At 37.0% G+C, this 23,326-nt stretch overlaps 1 long non-coding RNA gene across 1 annotated transcript; it reads left to right on the forward strand.

Annotated features, from left to right (window-relative positions):
- The first annotated feature begins 2,478 nt into the window (after positions 1–2,478).
- LOC127016220 (uncharacterized) lies at positions 2,479–22,925 on the forward strand. Its single transcript, XR_007766454.1, has 4 exons — positions 2,479–2,528; positions 3,099–3,155; positions 13,016–13,077; positions 22,868–22,925. It is a non-coding gene; the product is annotated as an uncharacterized LOC127016220 (long non-coding RNA).
- Positions 22,926–23,326: the final 401 nt, after the last annotated feature.

Here is a 23,326-nt window from a genome sequence, read left to right on the forward strand (position 1 = left end):
TGACTTAGTGTAAACAGTACTTAGCAACAACTAAAAACATCAGTGTGTTATCAACATTATTTTCCTCCTAAATCCAAAACACAGCACTATACCAGCTACTAGGAAGAAAATTAACTCTGTCGTAGCCGAAACCAGGACATCTGCACACCCATGCACACTGGCATTCAGCTTACACGGGAAGCCTGCTGTGGTGGAAGGGGAGAGGGGAGGAAAGAGGAAATAGCAGGGGGAGATTTTCCAACGTGTAGGCTTGTAGCATCTGAAACGCAATAGAGTTTCCTGTAAGGGGTGATCCAATGGACCTTTTCTGGAGCAGTAGTCATGGCAACCCCTTTACACTGGACCAGTAGCTCTAAAAGCACTGAGAGCTGAATGAATTTATGCAAGACACTTGTATACATTTGTTAAAGACATGAAGATTTAATTTTGTGTTTCAAAATTAAGTTTCTAGTATTTTAAACACAGTCAACCATATAAATGTAAGGACATTATAAATTTTTAACCTGGTAAAGGTAGCTCTAACCTTATTTGGGAATTTTCCTGGCAATGTATATTCTGATATTTGTTCAGTCAGACTCTGTTATTAATTGAAGCTGCATTCAGACCTGTCAAGCAATGGAAAAAGGAATCCATCTTGCAAGTTACTCAGCTCACTTCTCTGTGTATGACTTATTGTGACGCTGTCTCAGGATGTCACTTACTGGCAGCCACCTTTCAGTATTGCCCAGAACTTCTGTAATGTGAACCTTCTGTAATGTGAAGCCCTTATTTGTCCTTATGATGCCCTGCCATATGAAAATAAAATGATGTTAGTCTTGACATATGCAACCAACCCGAATAAAAACTGCCTTATTCCTGGACATGGGAGCTGTCATTAAAAAAGGAGCTCTGAGGTGAACGCACAGAAAGTAGTTTCATTTTTCCTGGTATTGTAAATTTATGTAGTGCAAACAAGGGGACAGAAATTGTCTGAATTTATTAGTTCTGATAATCCATTTCTCTTACATTATCTTTCTGGTGTTTTCTGTTTTGTGCAGGAGGTAATCAGGAAAAACCCTTCTGTATTTTATTTAACACTGTCAATTCCCATTGATAGAAACAAAAAATGCAGTCTAGTGAACAGCATCCACATTTCACTACAAAGACAGTAAGTCAAATCCTTGAGGGAGGACTGTATTTTTATGAGACATTTTTCATATCTTTTATTCTCTTAGGGTCAAAGAATCATTACGTCTTCAACACATAATTATCTTTATCATCCAAAAGTAATTTACATTTAACAAGAATATTTAATCACTTCATTGCCTGAAAAGGCAAATGAAATACACAGTTTTATGCCTAGTCTGCCTGAAAATTTTGCTTGCAGTTATTCCCTGTTATGAGCCAAAGAACAACCACTGTTTGAAATCCCTAGTTTCTGTTTTATTTTTATTTTCCTAATACTTTTTAAAGCGTTTCTACTGTAATCAGGAAATGGAAAACAATAGAAAATAATTTAATGGTTGAACCCCCTCTATTTACAGCCAAAAGACTGGAACTTTCAGAAGTTCATCATCTTGCATCTGAGGTAACTGTATAACAAAGAAGTTTAGCTTCAGATCTCTTTTCTGTACTTATGAAATATCTCAGTTATGCTTTTATTTTACTTCAGTAGAAGTTTTGCCTTCAGAAGGGTGGATTCCCCACTCATGTATTCAAGTGGTAGCTGCATGGAGTGCCTGATTTGGAAAGGTAAGATCTCAGTTGTCAGCAGGAATAAAAGGTCACCCTTCATTTTGGAAAGCAGGTTTTCTAGGGCTAAAGAAGGCTGTGGTGAATATCAGGCTCTGTTTCCTTGTTTGTTAGAGCTTATGTAATGTTAAATCACTTGCTTTGACTGTTCTTTATGTGTTCTGTGTGACAGTGACATTGATTGTAAAATCTGCCTAGGATATATAAGAGAGGAAAACGGGGAGGGAGGCATGCAGAAAGCTTCTGCTGATTGTGCTCCTTTGCTAACCAGCACCTGTTAAAAATAGTCCAGATGAACAAAAAGCAAACTCGAAATTGGATTCTAAGTTATAAACAAACTCATCTGTTTGTGTATGCTCATGTGCATACGAAGCAGGGATTCTTCAGGATTCTCCTTGAATTTACCATGGAACCTGCAGAAATACCTTAAAGCTTTTACCTGAATGATACTGGGTATTGGCATGCAGCAGCAGTTGAGAAGTAACTTCTTTAGTTAATATTTATATTGTAATAGCATAGAAGACTCCCACGTAGGAGTTACTGACAGACATTAAAATGGAATTCCTGTCCCCAGTATTTTACAGACTAAGTACCAGACTGTGGGATCAGCTCCATACCACCTAAATTAGAACTTCAGCATAGAAAGCTTTGTGCCATTAAAAAAGTGTAACCATGCAGGGTCCATGGCTCTGCACGTGATAAAAGCCAAATCCATCCTCCACAGGTCACACGTGGATATGAGGGCATGACAGAAGGGATGTCCTACAGGACTGACAGTATGGCATGCAGGCATGGAGGTAGCCCTTTGACCATTTGTTTCAAACCTGGGACTGTAATAGCTACTGTGACCATGGTAGCTACAATTATACTGCCTTTATTTTGAATCTTTGTTGCAGGAAGCTGCAATATACTTTAGCCTGTATTGTAGTAATGCAAGTTACATCTTCTTAGAATCAAAATTGTTTACGGATTCTTTTCTAACCTCACTTGGTTTTATTTTTTATTGATTGTGAATGAAACGTTTTGATTTGATATAAAGCATGGTAATACATTGGTGAGGCTATGCTGAATAAAATATTTTACATGGGGTTAAACTCCAGCAGGTTTAAAGCTTTTGTCAGTTTGGTTTTGATAAAAAATAATGATGTACGTCTCCCTTGATTTTTCTGTTACAATGAAGAACTTAGATCTTGAATTTGCTAGCTGGACCCTTTACTCAGTCTGTGTCAAGGACTTTATTTACCACTGTGATTGAAAGCTCTTTCCTTTCTGCCTTAGGGCTTCTATGCATAATTTTGACAACTTGCTCTTTATCAAAAAAATTGTGTCAATCTTTAAAAGTGCTGCTTTCCTTATTTACTTGCAAGGTTTGACTATCAAGCTCCAAGAGGAAGGAAAAAGCCACGTGAAAGAAAAATTTCAAGGTAATTTAAAACCAAAAGGAGGAGGTATATATTTTTCAGGTCTTTAGATGCTCAGCTCTATGCTCCTGTTTCGCCTTTCAGTTACAATTCTCTGAGTTTCCTTTGGGCTGTGCTAATGCAATATTCTCAGTGCTCTCCTTCATGTTCCACTTGTTTCCACCAAAGCAAGGGAATCATTATTGTGCTTCATATGCATGTTGCCTTAAATCCATCAGATAGGCTACTTAGTGGCGCTTCTCACTGATCTCCTTGCTTAGGACTGCTTGACTCCCTTATTACAAAGTTTCCAGTGAAACTAAGAGTAATATTTTTTTAATCCTAAAAAATCTCACTTGGTCTGGAACCCCGAGCACAGTGATACTGCCAGTGGTGTGATTAATGGGCGGCTGGCTGGATATTCTGTGGTCATAACTAGGAAAATATGCGTTTAAGGGTTCTTAACTTGAGACCTTTGAGAAAGTATTGATATATGCACTGAGCTTTCACGGATTTTATTGAAGCATTTCCTTCTGAAACAAGGATGTGCTCCCAAATCAGGGTGGCTCTTGTTCTGAAATAGCTTCAAGATCTGGCAACCTGCAGGGCACTGTAGATAATATGTCATTTATCTGTAAAAAAGATAGCTTGGCTACTGCAAGTATTCTCAGTCACAAATGCACTGTGGTTTGTGCGAGTTAATTTACCGTATTTTTCAGAGCACATGCATTGCAGAGTAAACTAGCTTCTATGGAGGTCTAATCTGCCATTGACTAACCGCTTCTGATGCCTAAACTTGTGGTTTAGGTATGCTCCTTATAAGTTCTTGACCTTCAAGCTGTGCATCAAAAACAACTTAGTGGGGAGGCATTTGTGGGAGCCTAAAGTGGGTGTTAAGAAGTGTTCTTTAAGGAAACAGTTGGGGTTTTTTATTATTACATCTTTCTGTAGTGTGCCTGTCTCATGAAAGATCTGAAATAACATTGCATGGTTATTCGTTTTGGTTTTGTAGTTGTGAATTGATTTCAACAGATGTCACATCACTCTTGGCCTGGAATTTTAAAAAAGTTAGATCAAAACATGAATAAAGCTGAAATCAATTTAAGGGAGGACCGACAGTTATATGGTAGTAACATTTCTTCATTTATTGGAGTAACTTTAAAAAGCATATAATGACTTTGATATACATCCAGAAGTAGTAACATCAAAAAGTGTTCTGTGTATGAATCATATGTATGATGATATCGTCCTTGTTGTGAAAATGCATTGACAAGAAGAATGAAGTGCAGAAGGCAGCTGTGGAAGTGGTACAACTGTGTTGCTCTTTGCCAGATAACGACATATGGAAAATTAAGAGACTGACTCGAAGACAAATACTTGAAGATAGAGGCCAGTAAAACTTTTTAAAGTCTGTTTTTAAACTTGTCCCTTTCCCTTAGGCATGTGCCTGTCAAATCCTAAACCTGTTGAGGAGTGTATTATATTAACAACAAATACCTGTGATTTTATTTCCGTTTTGCAGTCTTTCCCTAAAACAGAAGACTAAATATTTTTCTGTTGAAGGAGAAGGGATGGGAAAGAAAAATAAGGCATCAGTGTCACTAGATACAGTCTTATAAAAGCTTACTCTACCTTTGAAGTAGTATTGAATTAGGCTCCATACCTTGATGTTGATACCATGATACAAAACATCTTTGCATCATCAGAAGGATATCAGAGAGTTGCAGAATTGTCTGTAACCTGAGTCTGCTCATGCAGATATGTTCAGATGTTGCCTTATTTCTCTGTGTGTCTATGTGTGCATGTGAGCACGTGTGCTCATGTGCGTTTCTCAGTTTTTCGTGCTGGTGTCAGCTCAAAGCAAATTTTAAGAGCTAATATCTGCTTTCCTGGAAAAAAAAGGCATTTTTTTCTTCTAGTTCAACTTAAAAATTCAAATCAATATTGGATAAAATTCTGAAATATTTTTAAGTTTTATTTTATTTTGTTCTTCTCTTAGTCATTATTTGATATCCCCCTGCATTTCCAGACTGCATGCACTGAATCTTCTTCTCAATATTATATATCACTGTTGATTTATTAGAAGGAATTCAAGGTTAGTCATTAGCAAACACTAACCATGCTTTCGTGCTGATACGGTATGTAGATTTCAGCAGTGGGAGGAAAATCCCCTGACAGAAGTGTCTGCTCTTTGAATGCCTCCCACAGAGGGGCAAGAGGGAGAGAGAAATTCTCTCCACAAAAGAAGCAAATCTGCTCTGACAGCTGCCAGTGTAGCAGTGCAGACCACATCACTTCAAAGTTGCAATGCTCTCTCCCATCAGCATCACTATCGGTGCTGCTGGGCTTTCTCTGGTCACTCCACAGGGAGAGGATAAGTACCTGAATTCTCAAATATTTTCTATTATTCACACTTCCTCCTGGCTCAGGTGAAGACATGGTGCAGAGCTGTTATCTGCAGTCCTCTCACTGACATAGGCAGGTAAATTTGTAAGGTTAGTCTGTTAGCTAGTGATAAAAACTGTCTCCGGGTAGGCAAATAAGTGACAGGTCCAGGACATAAACACTAATAATGAAAACATTTTTAACAAATTAGATATCAATAATAATCTTTATTCAGCTACTTAATCAAAAAAGTTATTTTTATTGTGAGATAGTTGTGATTTCCATTCTTCCCTTTTCTCTCTTCTGGAAGGAGAAAAAAAAAAAATTACTCGCAATTAATTCATTCAGTTATTCTCCCAATCTTCATAGCTGTGTAAGTAAAGCACCTACAATGCAAGCTGCCAAAATTGTGCAGTAAGCCATGTCTACTGGCTCTTTAAGTCCTCGTAGTGAAGTTATCAAGGGAGAAGTGAAAAATAGCCTAATGTCTTCTGAATTGCAAACACTGCAATGAGTTCACTTCCCATTACGTCACTTGCATGCTCTCTATCCACAACCTTCTACTTGCTTATGAAATATAAGGGAGACACAGAGCATCTGTCTCTTCATTGAGTAATTCAACTCTCTTAACATTGCTGGTAGCATGAAAATAGGTAAAATAAGAAAAAAAAAAAAGAAGAACTGTGACTGTATCTTAGCTAGCTGTGTGGCTAAGCATATTCCTGACCTTTGTCAGGCCTAGGTATTTTACAGTATAATTTGTCAGTACTTTCAACTCTATTGTGAATAGACTAGGCATCCCAGGAAACTGGAGATAGATATGGAGGGACAAAAATAAGGGAGGGAAAAGCTCTGATTCAGAGTTTATTATTACAAAAATATAGAAATGTAGAAGTAGGGTAAGTTTAACTGACATGATACTTAGACTATGGAGGGTAAAAATGACACTCATTTCGTTCAATGACAATAGCTAAGGAAACCCAAGGTGATCTGAATTACCTTCTGTGAGATATGTTAGCAAGTAGAATAAATATTTAAAAACCACACAGCACTTCATGCAGGAGAATCATAGAATGCTTTGGATTGGAAGGGACCTCCAAAGATCATCTAGTCCAACCCCCCTGCAAAGAGTAGGAACATCTTCAACTAGATCAGGTTGCTCAGAGCCCCGTCCAACCTGACCTTAAAGTAAATATGCATTAATGTGGATGTCCTGAAATTGTCAGTTCCTAGTGTCATTTCACTGTAGCGAAAGGCTGTGTAGCATGTCTCTTCTGCCTGGTTCTTGAGACCCTCGTGCTATCAGATTCAGGTTTGTAAGTCTCCATGTATTAGTCTGCACTGTATCCACCCTTGGGTCAAGGAGCAGTATATCCTGGTTTTGCATGTAGGCTTGAGTATTCCTGCACCCTGTTCCTCCCATCCTTTCAGTTCTAGTTTTAGCACTGGGAACACCTTCTGCCTCTATACACACTAAATCAATATATGTCTGTACATCCAAGAGGTTGACAGAAAAATGTAACTGCACTTGACAGAGCCTGCCTGTGTTCCACTGCTAGGTGATGTTACTTGGAATATGGATCGTAGTTATTTTTTTTGCTTGAGATTAATAATGACTTGGAAATCAATCACCACATGTAATGTATTATAAATAAAAATATATTTTCCAGTATCACATGATAATAATCCATGTTTTCTAGATCATTAACATAGGAAAAAAATATTTCTTAGGGATAAAGAGAGTGATTTCCTGCACAAAAACCGAATGTCTAAGGTAAAGCTTTTTCTTAGCTTTGTCCACTGGGTATGATACTGTTTGTTTCAGTATAAAATTGCCGTGTGTTTCAGTTTGCCTGGATTGTGGTGTAAATGTATTTTGAATCGGGGTTAATATATCACATTCAGTTCACAGTTGTCCTGTTTGCAATAGCAAAGTGACCTGTCTGTGCAGGGATATTACCTTCTTGTTGTAACACACCTGGGATTCTTTTAGGGCTTGCAAAACATTTTGTTTTTCTGAATTTATTCTTTCAAGAAAGCTAGCACTTCTCTGCACTTCGCATGCTCAGAATGTGTATAAAATGGATATTTAACATTTGGCATGTAACACAAATAACATTTATTGTTAGTAGACGTCTTGATAGCGTGGTACTGAGTACAATGGGAACTGAAAAAGGTAGCTTGGTGCTCCCTTTTTTTGCCTTGGGATTCAGGAGATGTAGGTAAGGTGGTTTTGGTTTTTTTGGTTTTTTTCTTTTTTTTTTTTCCATTTTACACATTATCTATGTGCCTGAACACTGCTTTTGAATCTAGGGTTTGTTTTAACACCACCAAGATAAATGCAAGTGTTCATGTTAAGTTGTCTGGGCTTTGTTCTTAAGCTTTTTATCTGTAAAACAAGGATGTTGAATACTGGCTCACTTTATAGGTATTGTGAGGACAAGTTCTCTAGCCTTTGTGAGGTGGAAGTACACAGATAACTTCAGTTTTTAGTTGTAAAACAATTTTTCAGGTTATGTATATTGAAAATCTGTTTGTCTTAAAATGTTTTCTATGGGGAAAAAATAATGGTTAAGAGCACAGTGATAATCTTCATCTACATCACCCTTTTATTCAAATCCAAAGGATTCTGCAGTTACAAAAAGTAACGTGATTATTCATCTTCATTAGATCACACGCTGTGATCAAAACATAGACTTGGGACAATGCATACAAGATGAAATCGCAGGGTGTATGACTAAACCCAATAACAGAGATGGCCTAGATCTGAATAGACTCTGTTCAGCTGTAATCAGTAACAACTCGCTGTCATTTAATAAACATAGTTATCTATGATATATCTTGCTTTTTCTTGTGAATACAAAGGCACAACTGATTGTTTTAGGTTTAGCAAATATGTCATGCAAAACTCCCCACTGGAGAGTAAACTCAGTATATTTAAAGTGTGTTTCCAGCTGTATATTTTGATTACTATTGACTTTGCATCAAAAGCCTCTCCTGGTTAGTGGCTGAAGCAGGTTCATCATGGAAAGTGGATTGTCTCCCACACTAGCCATGAGCAAACCCTCCCTTTGCCCCATCACATGCACAATTCATATGAATATATCCAGTGACAAAAATTCCCTCCTGCTGCCCAGCCTGACAATTTTTAAAATCTTGAACATGTGAAGAGACAGCACCAATCTCGTCTCTGAAAATTGTATGCCAAGAGAAACAGCAGTACACCCTATCTCCTGTTTCTAGCTCTAGTTTACCATGATTATTTCAAAAGACCAAATTCAGCCAGAAATCAAAATATAGGTCTATTTTGTGAGGAAAAGAAAACATGATCCAGTTTTCTTTCAAAGCATAGGATAGCATAAGATTCAAATCACAATTGCATTTTCTTACATGTTGTTTCGAGCTTGTATTTTCACTATTTAGGTTCCTTTCTACAGTAGCAGAATGTTATTGTTCCTTAATCCAAATTCTAGTTATAGCTGTAGTACAATTAATCAGTCACTGGTGATAAAAGTAATTGCATTTTTCTGACTTTCCTAATTTGTTAGAGCAGTTTTGGCAGTTGTTCCTGTTAGCTGAGCAAGAACTGTGTTCTCAGAAATGTTTCACTGGGGTATATTCCAGTTACAAAGATGCGGTTCTGGGTCATCTAAAGGGCATACTAAAATGAAGTGAGGGAAGCATATAAAAGTTACTGCTGAAAAATAAACTTACTGAACCAATGTTAATGTGATGTTCAGAAGCAGGGTTTTTTTTAAAGTCTAACTTCAAACATTACTTTCCCACGGATCAATGACTCACTGTTTTCATGATATAACATATCGGCTATTTTCTGTTTATTATTTAGTAAGGAGAATTATTTCACAGAAGGATTATAAACAAAGACATAATTATACTGAAGTTAATTTTATAAGATTCAGATACCACTGTATTTTCTGAATTGGTAAACTTTATTGCACAATATTGATACTGAAATTATATAAACCCAATTTTATTAATCTACTAAGGTGTGGAAATCACCTCTCTTATTTGTGTAAATTTCTATTAATCATCAGTAAGATCTTGCTGTGAATTTGGTGATATGTAAAAGGTGCACATATCAAAACATGCGAAGAGACTCCCCAGAGAAAGAATCTATGAACTTTCCTCTCCAAAGATTTCATCATGCTGACAAAACAGGCTTTTTTCTTCCTGGATCCTCATTTGAAATAAGTAGACTATTTCAGAGCTATTATTACTTGATAACTTTTAGAGCTAGATTTTAAAGAGTACAAGACTCTAGAAATCTTTCCTTTCAAGTATATGGTTTCAGAAGGGCTTAAAAATTCCTGCAAAACCTATCCTAAACTTGTGTAAAGAATTCTGAATGTTTGTTTACAAAAGGAGCAGACTCTTAGGAGAACAAGAGCTAAACTTGCAATTCTTTCACTTTGCAGTCTATTTCAATAACTGTAACATTGCTAACTGCCTTTGTGTGGCAACACCTTCATTCTGTGGTGCAGGAAGAAAATCATTCCCTGCAACTGACTGGCATTTTAAAACACTGTGCAAGCTTCCAGCTTCACATGAAACTCTGTGCAAAAGATCGTGCATCAAGCAGTTCCATCAGATTTTAATCTTTGTCTCTTGTTCATGACTTCTGAAGAAACTGTAATAATTCATGCCAAGTTTACCGTGCCATTCAGTGGAGTCCAGGACGTCTGATAAATTCTCTTTCTGCATCTTCATGGATATATTCTGAATAGATGTTAAAATAAGATTAGTACTGTAATTATTGCAATCCAGATATGCTGATTACTGTACTTCCTTTTTCTGTAGGATTGTCCACAATTTTCATAAGTTCTTTGGAAGAGCCTGAATATAGTGTAATATTCGTGAAGTAATGCAACTTTTGTTACTACATCTGTAGTATCAAAGAGAAGTTCTTTATCTGGAGCACAGAAAAACTGATGTTCGTGTTGGGGAAGAAGATCTTTTCTTTAATGAAGTTTGATTTCAATCTCAATATCCTGAAGCAAGTATCTAGGATCTTGAGGTGGTTCCCAAAGTCTCCCTCAACCTCTTGTTGAGGAAGCAAATACCAACTTCCAAAGCAATGCATTGTACATAGAAACTTGCAAGGAAAATGGTGAATGGGGTATTACAAAGATTGAAAAGTACTGGTGCGAGCACAGAATCTGGAGGACTGTAGCTTTGAGCACTTACGTGAATGCTTTTATTCCAAAATATGCAGTGTAAGTTTCTGCTGTAGTTTGTGGATCAGCATAGCTTGCAGATTGATAGTAGCTTGCTCTAAAACCACACCAAAAGAAACAGATTCTGGAATGTGAATATTCTGAAGTAATGCTCGAATGTATAGACAAATACAAATTTTGCAGGCTTTAGTTCCTAGGTCTTAATTGTGATATGAATACTTGATAAAAATGAGATGCTTGTCATAGCATCCTTTCTTGTTTCAGATCCTAAAGGTTTCTAGACAAAGGATATTAAATCTATCGACATTTTGGTTTTCATGTGTGCAAGTCCTTTATGCATTTATTGCATTGAAAAAGGCATGGAAAATAGAGAAGTATCTGCAGAGGTCTCATGTTAGGATGATTCCACGTGTTCTGATGCAATTGCTGTAGGTTTGTCTTTGACAGGACTTTTTCACTAATACTTTGTGCTGTTTTGTTGTTGCACCATGTGGCTGTCACATTCAGATTTACTCAAAGCAGTTTTTCCTCCCCTTGATCTACACTTAATAAGTGAGTCTACAGGTTTTGTAACTTGACTTTTATGAAGGCAAGAACATCTGGCCGTATTTTTTACTGCTGTTGGCAGTGTCTAGGAATTTTGGAAGCAAACTTTTGTGTATGCATTTCTGTCTAACTTACATCTCTTGTACAGAGATTCCCTTTCAGTTTGGAGGGAGGAATACTCTTCTAAAGCCTCAAGGCATCCTTGGCTCTGCCATACTCTTTGCCTTTAAATTCTTTAAAAAAATGTTACTGAACAAACTACAATTAGTCCCAGTGGATGAAATACAAATGATAGCTCCTAACAAAGATCTAGGATATATAATAACTAGACAATATATTTTAGCCAGTAATAAAAAGGCTATATAACTCAATAAGTATAGTAACACAACAATGCTTGTTATGAAGAAAGTTCGAGAATGCAGTTCTTGGTACTAGTAAGGGTAAGCTGTCCCTTTATGGCCCAATGCAAGGCAAAAATCAAACATTTACTTTCTCATGTAAATGTTCTTATTCTTTTGCATGAGAAATATCTGGTGTCCTAAAGGTACTCTTGAAAATAGCTGCCAGTGCGCCATATAATATAAAAACCCAACTTTACTAAAACTAGCAAAGCAAGTCATCACAGTAAGAAAGAATACTCTTAGGGAGCAGACAAAATGAGACAAATTTCAAAACAACCTATATGAAAGGTTCATACTAACAGTACGCTAAAAGTACTGGAAAAACACACCTGCATTCCCTGGATCTTGTAGAACTGATCACGATAACTCTGAAGGATCCTAAAAAGGAAAGAGATTTTTTTTTTTCTCTGGTGTAATGGATGAGATAGAAACAAAGGAGGGAAGAGAGGCTCACAAGCCTGGAAGCATTCCTTCTTGGCAGGAGTCAGGGTGTCTGGGAGCCAGCAGTCAGGCAGAGGGCTTTTGCCTTAAAGGCCCTGGTGATCAGTGTGTCTTGGGAATTCAGAGCATAGCATTTTCTCTGTTCTCCTAGATAAGAAGCTCTTCTGTAAGGATTTCTTTCTCCTGTATATATCCTACATGGGAGATGTGATCTGAATGTCTGTACAAGAAATAAACACAGTAGATATCTACATGCACTGAATTCACAAGATGAAGTGGAACAAGGTTTTAAAGAAATCTAACACAGTCTATGGACATTCTTGTAGCTGGTTTTTTAACAAAGGCTTTTGGAACTTAGTACAACTGTTTTGATTTTTGTTTGTATTTGCTGTTTGGCACCGACATTTGGCTTATGACATCCCGAGTGTAGACGTGACAACCAGTTAACTAAATTTTTTTTCTTACACAGATGTAATATATTTCAATCCTCATTTTCAGTTTTCATTGGCTCATTTTTAAAGGATGATCTAGTCCTGTGCTGATTCAGTTATCTGAACACACCTGGGTGTGGTCATGATGGATAAATGAGTTTGCTTTAATCTGTTAATCAAGTCTTTCTCAACCCGTCTTTATTAGGAAAATCACAGACAGAACTCAGAACAACAAACTATGGCAACTGTCATTTAGTAACAGAACCAGAAAAAAAAATTCAATGGTTAAAGCCAGAGGTGTACAATACCAAAACCTTCTAGAAATTCACAGTAAAACCTCAGTGAAGAACTTGGCCCTTCAGTCTGCTGAAAAGCGGGTTTGTACTTTTCCTGAATGTCTTTCAGAAGAAATTTAAAAATTTATCTTTATTTATTTGGACATTAATGGTCCTAAGGTACTGACTCAAGTATTTCTTTTCTCTTAGATTCTCAAAGTTCATACAGATTACAGATAAGGAGGTGCATTCCCTTGGTGTGTAGATTTACGGTAAGGGAAATACATAAATGATACATTGCATGGCTAATGTTTTTGAAGCATTTTCTTTGTTTCTTATTAGAAAGACCTATTATTTTTAATATCTTTGATTTTTTCAGCGCTCTCTTAGGTTAACATTCTTTAGAACAACTACAGTTAGCCTGTTGGCATCTATGCTATAAGATCCCATGTAGCAAAGATGAACAATTTTTGGCTATTGCTTAGGTAATTTTTTTTTTTACTTGCCAAATGCTCCTACTTTCATTTCAGTTAGTTTTTGGCAGACAGATCTGATCAGCTATCAACCTACCATCATCGCTTTTGGCAGTAATCAAAGCCTTGCCAGTGCTTTAATACCAATGATTCCTGTATATTAGAATATACCGGATGGCAGCTGGCCTAAAGGATGTTCCAGAAACCTGCAAGTGAATTATTTTGATTTACTGTCTTGGCCCAGTGCAAATGATGCTTACTATGTGGGAACTGGCAGCTGTGTATGAGAAGGCGTAACTGAGCTTTCCAGACAGTTTAGAGCTCTCTACTGGGTAGAGATACAATAAGTCCATTTTTGCCACCCAGACTAGAAACCAGGCAGATAGCTAATGCCCTTAGTAACAGTGTATGTATGACACAAGTGGGTTTCATTCAGATAAACCTATTGCTCACCCCAACAACAATAGTGAATTTTTAGTATCAGTTTTCATCCTGAGTTAGATGGAATCATCAGAGACTTTGCAGTAGGATGGATTTACTAGAACTTTTTTGGTTGTTTTTAATTTAGGATGGGGAAAACTTTCCAACTCAAAGAGGAGATAAACATCTCTCTGTGATAATGCCAAGAAAAAAAAGACTATTTCCAGAATCTGATGTTATCAAGTTAGTTTCCAGATCGTTCGGCACTCTTGGGCTAAAAGTTTTCTCATATTATGTGCAATTTAACCTTGCAGTCCCTTCTGGCAAAGTGCTTACAAGTAATTGACATTTAAGTACACGCTCTCCAGCATATGTAACAACTTCCAAAGCTGGTGAGCCAGTGGGGACAATCCAGGGCCCCTTTCTTGTGTGCAAATGTCTAGTAGTACTGTGAACTGTGTCACTATGAAAAATTATTTTGGCTGCAATCAGCCAATTCATAACCGTCTCGTTAGACAGCTTTTTTGCTCCTACTTCTGCGATGGCTAATCCCACACAGTTTGTATTGGGTGCTTAGATATCAGTCTACATAGCTTGGCCAGAGGTAAGGGACGGGTATTAGCAGTGGTGTTTCCTACTACTAAATTCTAGTGCTCAGATCTGCACTAGATTTGGGCCAAATCTATTTGGAAATATGTTCAACTTTGGCAGATGGAAGCTGAAGCATTCTCAACTCTGGCACAGATGCTTATTGTGGGAATTTCATCCAGGATCAAACATCGTTCAAAAACAGTGTGGGGAAAATTGAGGAATCCTAGGCAATCAATAGGTCAAAAAGCTCCTATGATTTTGGGAATGGGGAGAAATTTTTTTTACTTATTACTAGGAGATGTAAAATTTACAACCAAATACACATTTGATTTTGCATTTTAGCAGCCATGGGTGCTAGCACTGTAATTTAATATTGCAGCCACTTAAGCTTAAGTCTGAAGTTGATAACCAGAAATAAACACTACTGAGCTATATGCAGACTCCTATAAAGCAAGCCATTTATGCAAATATGCATTCTATTATTTCTTTAAGAGCTGCCATGGTAGACAAGCTATACCTCTCAATGTCCTCTGCTTCTCGAATTTTTCACGCAGCTGAAGTAAAAATCTTTTCCTTACTTCTCAAAAGAATACAAAACTCAAATCCCTGAAATGTTCCAAGAAAAGCGAAATGCAGAAACAGCACAGTTATTTGGTATAAATTTGTTATATTGCTACTTTAAAATTAAGTAAGATTCACGCAGGAATGACTTACACTAAATCATTATATTACCCCAGCATTATTACATCTGCTGCTAAATTGGAAGGGGGGGTGGGGGGTGGAAAGAGAGAGATCCTGCAAAACTGCAGCATAGAATTTATAAGCAAATGTGTGTGTGTGTCCACGTGCATATATGTGTGTGTGTATATATAAAATCCACAATTCTTTTGAGATCAGATGGAATAGCTGCCTCAGGAAAGTTTAATTTGGTTTTGTGGGCAATTTTTTTTTTTTTTTTATATTCTACACTAATCGAAAGCAGTTATAAAAGTGCTTGAAAATCAAAGTGATCACTGAGCCACCTGTAAACAGCTCTACTGTCAAAATAGTTTGAAGATATCTCACTTGATTTAAGGATTAAACTCAAGAGTTTATTTACCTTCTAGCCCATAGTGGCTCATGAGACATGAAATAAAGTACAAGGGCCAAAAGTTTGTCTTTAGAGAATTTAACAGATGTGTCAACTGGTGAAGGTCTGAAGTGACTGGAGGAAGGAAATAATCTATATCCTCAGGTCATAAAGTCATAGTAGTGTTCTTCCTCTTGGGTGTATAAGAGTAATTTGGCACCTAATACGACTACTGTCAGTGTTCTGGCCTGCAAATTTTCTGTCAGTAGGCATTAAGAGAACCCATGGAAAAGTTCATAAACAGCCTCTATTTCACCAGCTGCAATATGAATTGTGTTACAGAATTTTTCTTCTCAGAAAAATGAATGATGGTGGCTATAAAAATCTGGCAACTTTATGTCAGTTAGACCACTGCATTTAACAGATACAGTATTTGCCTTCCTTTGCCCTGGATAACAGCTTTCGACAACTGGGTTTTCCAGTTGCATATGCCACGTATTAGTATTGGGGATGGGGTAGTTAAAGATAGTTTCTTTTTCCCGAGATGGTCTGTACCATCAGATCACGGAAACCCAACTGTTGGCATTGATCATCATTCTGGTTTTTTTGGCAAAAAAAGCTCTGAAAACATGTCAGCAATGATGCGTGTATTGAATAAGTTGGCTATATGAGTATATATGAGTATATGCACCTATGCATCTATTTCTCTCAAGAATGTCTTGTGAGAAAAAGATGTTGTCATGTGTGGTTACTCTGTAAAATTGTCAGAGGGTTGTGTAAAGTTGGTTACAGATTACTCCAAAGTAAATGATACAAAGGTTGCAGAATCCAATCAGTAAATGTCAAAACCTAAGGATCAGTTTGAAATGAGCTAAACAAAGTTAATTACCAATTTCATTAATTCAGGTGATTTTAGGAGGATCATCTCCATGGCAATGCAGTTTGTGAATAATTAGTATGATAAATAGATCTGACGGAAATACAACGTTTTGACTACTTTGTATTGGCTACTGTGGTAGTGACTGATGCCACTGTGGTTTCAAATTGATCTGTGGACTAACAGTCAAGTGATTAATAACTCTGTGTTAGGTATCTGTCACTTTTATTTGATTCAAGACCATTAAATAAAAACAGATAAGCAGCAGTTTTGAGGGAAAACAAGGTAGTACAAAATTGTTTTGCCATGGCATACATTGAGTTTTCAAAGCACTGGCAACATCACGACAGGGGGAACAGAGATGCATATTGAGGAGTGGTGGGGTTGTGGTTGATATGAAATACTAGCTGAATAATCGGCATGTAGCTGATGAATCTTATGTGGTGGTTTAGGATTTTCTAGTTACCTTGATAGCCTTTTTATTCCTTTGGTTACTGCCTGAAATCATACTTCTGGCCATGTCAAAAGCATGGGATGCTAACCTTGTATGCTTGTGGTTTGAGGATAAAGATTGCTGTACTTTAACAAGAAATCCAGTTTTGATGGTCTGTCTGTGACGACTGATGGAGTGTCTATCTGTCATTCTGGGACCTTCTGTCTTCCATCTGAATGACAGCCCATTGTTCATCCTCTCTGCTAGATTAATTCCTGAGGGAAAACCCTGGCACACCCCCACCCCATGATCTGGAGCAAAAGAAGCAGGAAAGAATGGGGACAGAGCAGTAGTCCCAAGAGTCTCATCCCATCACTTGATTATGTTAGCAAAAAAAAAAAAAAAAAAAAAAAAAGTCTTAAATGTGATTCTGTGGCCAAAATGGTACTTCTCCTCCTCCATACCATCTGTAACATCTCAGATTCAGGCTCTTTTGAGTTACAGAAATCTGAATTAACTATCTAAGCTAGTACTTGTTTTGAGCCCTTTAAATTGTGACAAAATTTCTCACTTTTGCAGACAAAAATGATAAAAGGAAGCACAAAAAGTTGGCTTTCAAGATGTCAGAGAAAGGGAGCAAATACTCTGCTAGAAATTCGGTTGGTTGAAGTAGAAGTAGTAAATTCACTGGAGTAGTGAATGTTTTTGTAGGAATTTTGTCTTACAGACCATGTATTTGACTTGTTCAATTCTAGCTAGTAAAAGTAAACAAGAGGACACTAAGTCCTTTGCCCAGATGTGGGATAATATTTATTTAATGTAGAGTCATCTGTTGTGCGAACTATCAGCAGTAGGTACCTGTATGCATGCATTTTCCTGTTTTTAAAAAAAAAAAAAAAAGTCATGAGGTGGCTTACCTTACTTCCACTGAGGGCTAGATCTCCTTGCATTTACCATGAAGTAAGACCATTCTGTTGCAGTCTGGTCTGCTCCTTAATGCTACACATTTTAATGCATTTAATGTAATCTAATTTTTTTTTTTTTTAAATTATTGACAGATGTTTAAGCTGGCTGGCCTGAGTGTGGCTTCTGTTTGGGTGTTGCAGTACCGCCTGGGGCTTCCAAGGCTAGTTACGGCCTTGGGGAACCCTCTCTCTCTTTCCTTCCACATCATACTGCCGAAGCCCCCATAAACACAGATGTGGAGCTGAATGCCTGTCATTAAATTTTTTTTTTATATATATATATATATGCACACACACACACAAAAAGTGAGACATACTTCAAATTTGGTGAAGCCATGAGTCATACTGTGGAGCTTCTCTTTGAAAAATATTTTTTTGCTGAAAAACCCCATAAAGACAAGTCTTTCTTTTTTAAGGTTTTAACTTGCCTGGTTCCAGTCTCAGTGACTAGCTTGTGCTGGTAAACTATTTCATAGTATTATCAAAGGACCAGCATGCAGCCTAAGAACCTTGTACAGGTGTCCTCCTGTACTATTGAAAGTGCATAAAGTCATGACTAGTCAGATAATAGAACACGCATTTAGTTTGGGGCCATATGTTGCAGAGATTTGAACATAACAAGGAGATTGTGTTTTAAACAAAACATGGGTGCCCATGACAGTAGCTAACATGAGCCAAGTAGAGCATTAATGAACAGAAGTGATTTTTATAATGGCAGTGGTACTGATCACTGATGATAACTTGAAATTAACGGTTGTTTTCCCACTATTGAGTGTTAAAAGGTGCTTTCGTAGCTTTATGTAGGCAACGGTAGTCCTTAAAATTTCTAACAGGTCCTGTTAAAGATGTATCAAGAAGCAGAGAAACTTTCTATCCAAGCAGCAGTAACTATCAGGCCTAGACTGTAATCCAGGAAGGAAAAAAAAAAACTATGAAATTTTTCCCTAAGAAACGTTGAGTTAGAAAACCCATTATCTAAAAAGAAGGACCAAGGAAAAGATAGTAGTTTGATACAGGGCCCTGTATAATCCTCTGTAAATTGGACTTCTATGTATAATGGTCTGTGGTACATAAAGGGAAATGAAGCATGTATAATATAGTTTCTTTTACTAAAGTAACATCTTAAAAATTCAAGTGCTCTCTATGATACTCAGAGTGTTTGCATGAAAAGGTAACTAGCAAATAGGTAGGTAGAGGCAAAATCTGAATGTCATAGGCCATAGTATACACCAGAAAGGTACCAAAGACTAAGCAGAAGCCTGATGTATTCCAAATTTCTTTACAAACGTGGTAAATCATCTCTAGTTTCCATGCTAGATGAAACAATATGCTACTAGCCTAATTAATCACTCCAATATAAGAGAATAACTTTATTCACATCTGGTTCAGCTGCCAAAAATGTAACCGGTAAATGCTGCAGATCTTTTGACAACTGAGAAAATATTCTGCCTGTTAAGAGGAGGATCTGATTCATTTCAGTCTCTGCAAAAGATTTACACTTTTTGAATATGGGAAACATAACAACCTCATTCTGTGTCTAGAAAACTTTAAACAATGGCTAAAATATTGGGTTAAGCAGTTTGACTAAAAACATGTTAATTACCAAATGTATGCTGTGTAAAAATATAAAGTGACTTTTTATGGAAGAGACTAGTTGTAGCTTCAGTCAAACACCTCCAGGGTACTCAGTGAAAGTCATAGCTGGAGATCTTGATCACATTTCTGTTTAATCCTTTACTCTTGCCACCATCTATGTTATACTGTAATACAGATTAGCTCCAACAAATTAGTGTTAAGGCCCCAAATTCATGTTTGTGTGTACACATGTGTGTACATGTGGTTTAGATACCAAATGGACTGCACTGTTACAATGGCAGTCATTGCGCTGTGGAACTGAAGCACAGCATGAAAGACAGAGGCAAAGATGCTGTAACTCTTCACATATTTTCATCTGTGACAGTAAATACATGTACAAGTAAATATGTATTGCACAGATATAGCACGCATAGCATTTTTTCAGTAGTACATACTACAGTCAGTGCTTAAAACACCCAGTTGCTGAATCAACTGAATCAGAACATGACACTGAACATGTCACCGGCAAGGTACTCTTGCCAGTGGAAGAGTTGGATCCTGAAGGTCAGTTCTCTCTCTCTCTTTCTGTTTTAGTAAAAATTTTCACACTCTAGGGTGTTAATCACTGATTAATTGTTTTTTTCAGCAGGCTTGATGCTTCTCTTGTTCATACTACTCAAGTGTGTTTGATGTTTTCTTGGGGAAGCTAGGCATTAATTGCTGTAGTAAGCATTATTTCAGAGGCTCATGATGAAAAATCAGTGTTTGTGGGTGAGCTGCATTTGACATCGCTGTACAGTGTTAGGCAATGTGGCATCGTGCGAAAACACTGATTTGGAGCAGTGAAGCACCTGTTTCCTCCCAAGTATTTTTACCCTTGTTACCAGATTATTTTTCTATTTCTCTCACACTCTCAGTTGCTGTTTGCTCTGTCTCGTTATTGTCTACTTAATACAGGCATAGTCAGCACAGGTCTTGTGACTACAGGTTGTACTTAGATTGGCAGCCACAGGCTTTGGCATCACTAGCCTTGCTCACTGGCACATGATTTCAGTCTGCAGGAGCTCTCATGGGATTACATAACCTGTGTATTATACATGGAGCTCCTTGATAAACCAGAGTGCCAACCCAGACTTTCACTTGTATTTGGAGACTGAGTTACTACACTGACACACAATATGGTGATATTGGCTGGCTGGGTAGAAGCAGCCAAGGAGAAAACTTGAAAGACTATTTTAACATTCATATCTCCCATCCCACACTCCTTAAAAATGTTGGGTAGACAGCCAAAGTGTTAGAAAAGTAATCTCTACAGTAGCTGAGGTACAAACCTTTGCATTTAGCAAAAATAATACCTTGCGGTCCAACATTCTGACCTGCAGTGAAATAAAGAATTATTTGCATTGGTACAAATATTTGGCAGTGTACAAGATGTCTATAAAACTAAAAACAAAAAATCCATCAAAATGAATTCTTAAGGACAAGATGGCATGATGATATCAGCATCATACATGGTAAGCAAAAATAAACTAAGTACCTGTAGCATCGGCAATACAGATATTGTGTAAGAGAAATCCCAGTAATACACCAGTATTAATTATAATTGAATCAATTCTATTAATTAGATAATATATAAATACAGTAATATATTGATATTAATATATACTAACACAATAATGTATTTATATTCATAATTAATTTTTATGTCAAGATAAGAATACATTAATTACAATCTGTAACACAGGAAAACATCTGAAAATGAAACACGTAAAAAAACTTTTGTTGAATCTAGAAGCAGTAAAGAAAACCGGAGTGTATTAATCTCATAATCATGCTATTTTGCACCTATTATGTTCTCCATAATGACTGTGCACAGCTCTTATAATATTCCAGAGTCCAGAAGCAAGTCTAAGTAGACTGGATTTCTCCATCATCATTTCGTGGTTCATTAGATTTTTATATGCTGTAGTAGGCAATGAGGAAGCATTGGGAACTCTTCCAGGAGTTATATCCGTGCTTCATTAGTTTCAAGGCCATCTTTCAGCCTCATGCTTACTTGTAAAAAAAATCCTTATTCTCTGTGGAGTAATGAAAGAAAAACCCTCTCATCTTTACAAGCTTGTATTTTCTTCCAATAGCATATTCTTTTCTCAGCTGAAAGGTACAGAAAATTGTGGCTGCCTGGAATTCTACAGGTCCAGGTTGTGGCCTTAAATATAATGGGCATTCACGTACTTGAGAAGTCGTTATGAAACTATCAAAGACAAACTTATATCCAGAAACACAAGTGGCATTATAAAAGTCACTATTCTTGAAATACAGATAATGATATTACAACTTACTGAGAAAATGTTCACATTTGAGAAAATTATTGTCTGTGAGCAGTATACACACGTTAGAAAGGCAACGAATGACTCTTCTTCAGTAAGCCACCACCTTCAATGTCACATCCTGTAACTATCTGTTCATAACTAAAAATAGTGTGCAATCAGCTGTCTATGACAAAATGAAATAGCCATCTGCAGTGGCTGATTATATTTTTCAAACATCTAATAGGGCTTACAATTAAGACAATATACAGTACATTTTGTGTCCATTCAGGTTTTGGGTTTTTTTTATGAACTTGTTTGCATGGTTATTACTCACTATCATTTTTTTCAGTGGTTTTGTGCAATGGAGGTTTATGTACACTGGCAGAGTTTTAAGTTCTTGATTAATGAAAAATGTTGGAATGAAATATAATCACATAAAACATAATTACATAGCAACAATTACTTTCAGAAACTGGAAAAGCCATTTTCCACAAAGTGGAAAAGACAGTTCATTTTCTGGAAACAGATGAAAATAAATTTTTGTTTGTATTGGTTAATTGTATAACAAAATACAACATGGGTTCAAAGAAAAGGTCTTGTAAAACCCTGATAAAACTTCCGGGTAGCTTCATATAAAACTGGTCAAGCAAGTTCTGGGAAGATTAATTTAAACTGGAGAAATGCAGAGAACTGCAGGATAATAAGGGAAATGCCAAACTTTTCATGACGGGATACAAATACTTCCAGTGGTTTCTTTTAGCATAATAGAGGTGAAAAAAATGACATGATTAATCTCTGTATAGTTGACTCCATTTTTCAGGTAACGGAAAAAAAATAGTAACCTGTGTTGCACAGGTATGCAAGAAACTGCACTGAATAGAGAAGTAAGTAGCTCCACACAGAATCAGCTAAAGTCCAGCAGAATGTATTAGTTATGGCTCAAAACTGGCTCTGCCAAGCTGGGGTTAACTCCTGGGAATTCACTTAGTCCCAGGTTGTCCTGCTCACTGTGTCTGGGGGCATCTCTGGCCCAAAGCACTATAATTAGCTCAGGCTGCACTCCCAAGAAGATGGTTGTGTTACTTTCTGTGTCAAGCTGGTTTTGGATGCAGAGCCGTCACCTGTGAGTAGCTGGACGGGTCTTAGAACGAACTCTGGGGGTCTGAGTCTCTCAGGGTCTGAATAAACACTGTTTTCCCCACTAACTCCTCAGTATTTGACAAGCCTACTACTGTTTGTTAAAAATCAGTTTGAACAGGAAATAACCATTCTGAGGTCCACTTTCACAGGTCTTTTTCATACGCTTTGGTACAAGAAAACCTGGAGTAACAATTCCTTTCATTCTAGGGAAAATTTTGAAGAAAATGGGCAGCAAATGTGAAGGCTTTTAGCTGTTGAGTTCTCCACTGAAATCCAGATGTCAGAGTAAAAACTCTGAAGAACAGCAATTACACCAAGTACATGCCCAGCATTTTGTTGCCCCTAAAATTCACCTGTCTTATTTTCACAAGCATAATTGTTTTAAGTAGTTTTATCTCCATGAAAAATATAACCTTTATATTTTTGCTGATGGTTACTCAAATTAAAAATGACACAGTGCTGAAATATTTAAATGAAGGGATTCAGTGTTTTGACACTTGCCTTGCTGTCTATTGTGTCAAATAAGCGAAAGATAATCCCAGTGATTAGGCAGACTTTTTTCTGTCTGGGTGGTACACTTTTCTCATAGCTAATCATGTCAGAAATATTTCATGATGACTTGAGTATAACTGGCAACTGTTATTTCCATTTTGTTTAATGTATTTG

The sequence above is a fragment of the Gymnogyps californianus genome, chromosome 4 (assembly GCF_018139145.2).
Source record: "Gymnogyps californianus isolate 813 chromosome 4, ASM1813914v2, whole genome shotgun sequence".
Classification (NCBI taxonomy): domain Eukaryota; kingdom Metazoa; phylum Chordata; class Aves; order Accipitriformes; family Cathartidae; genus Gymnogyps; species Gymnogyps californianus.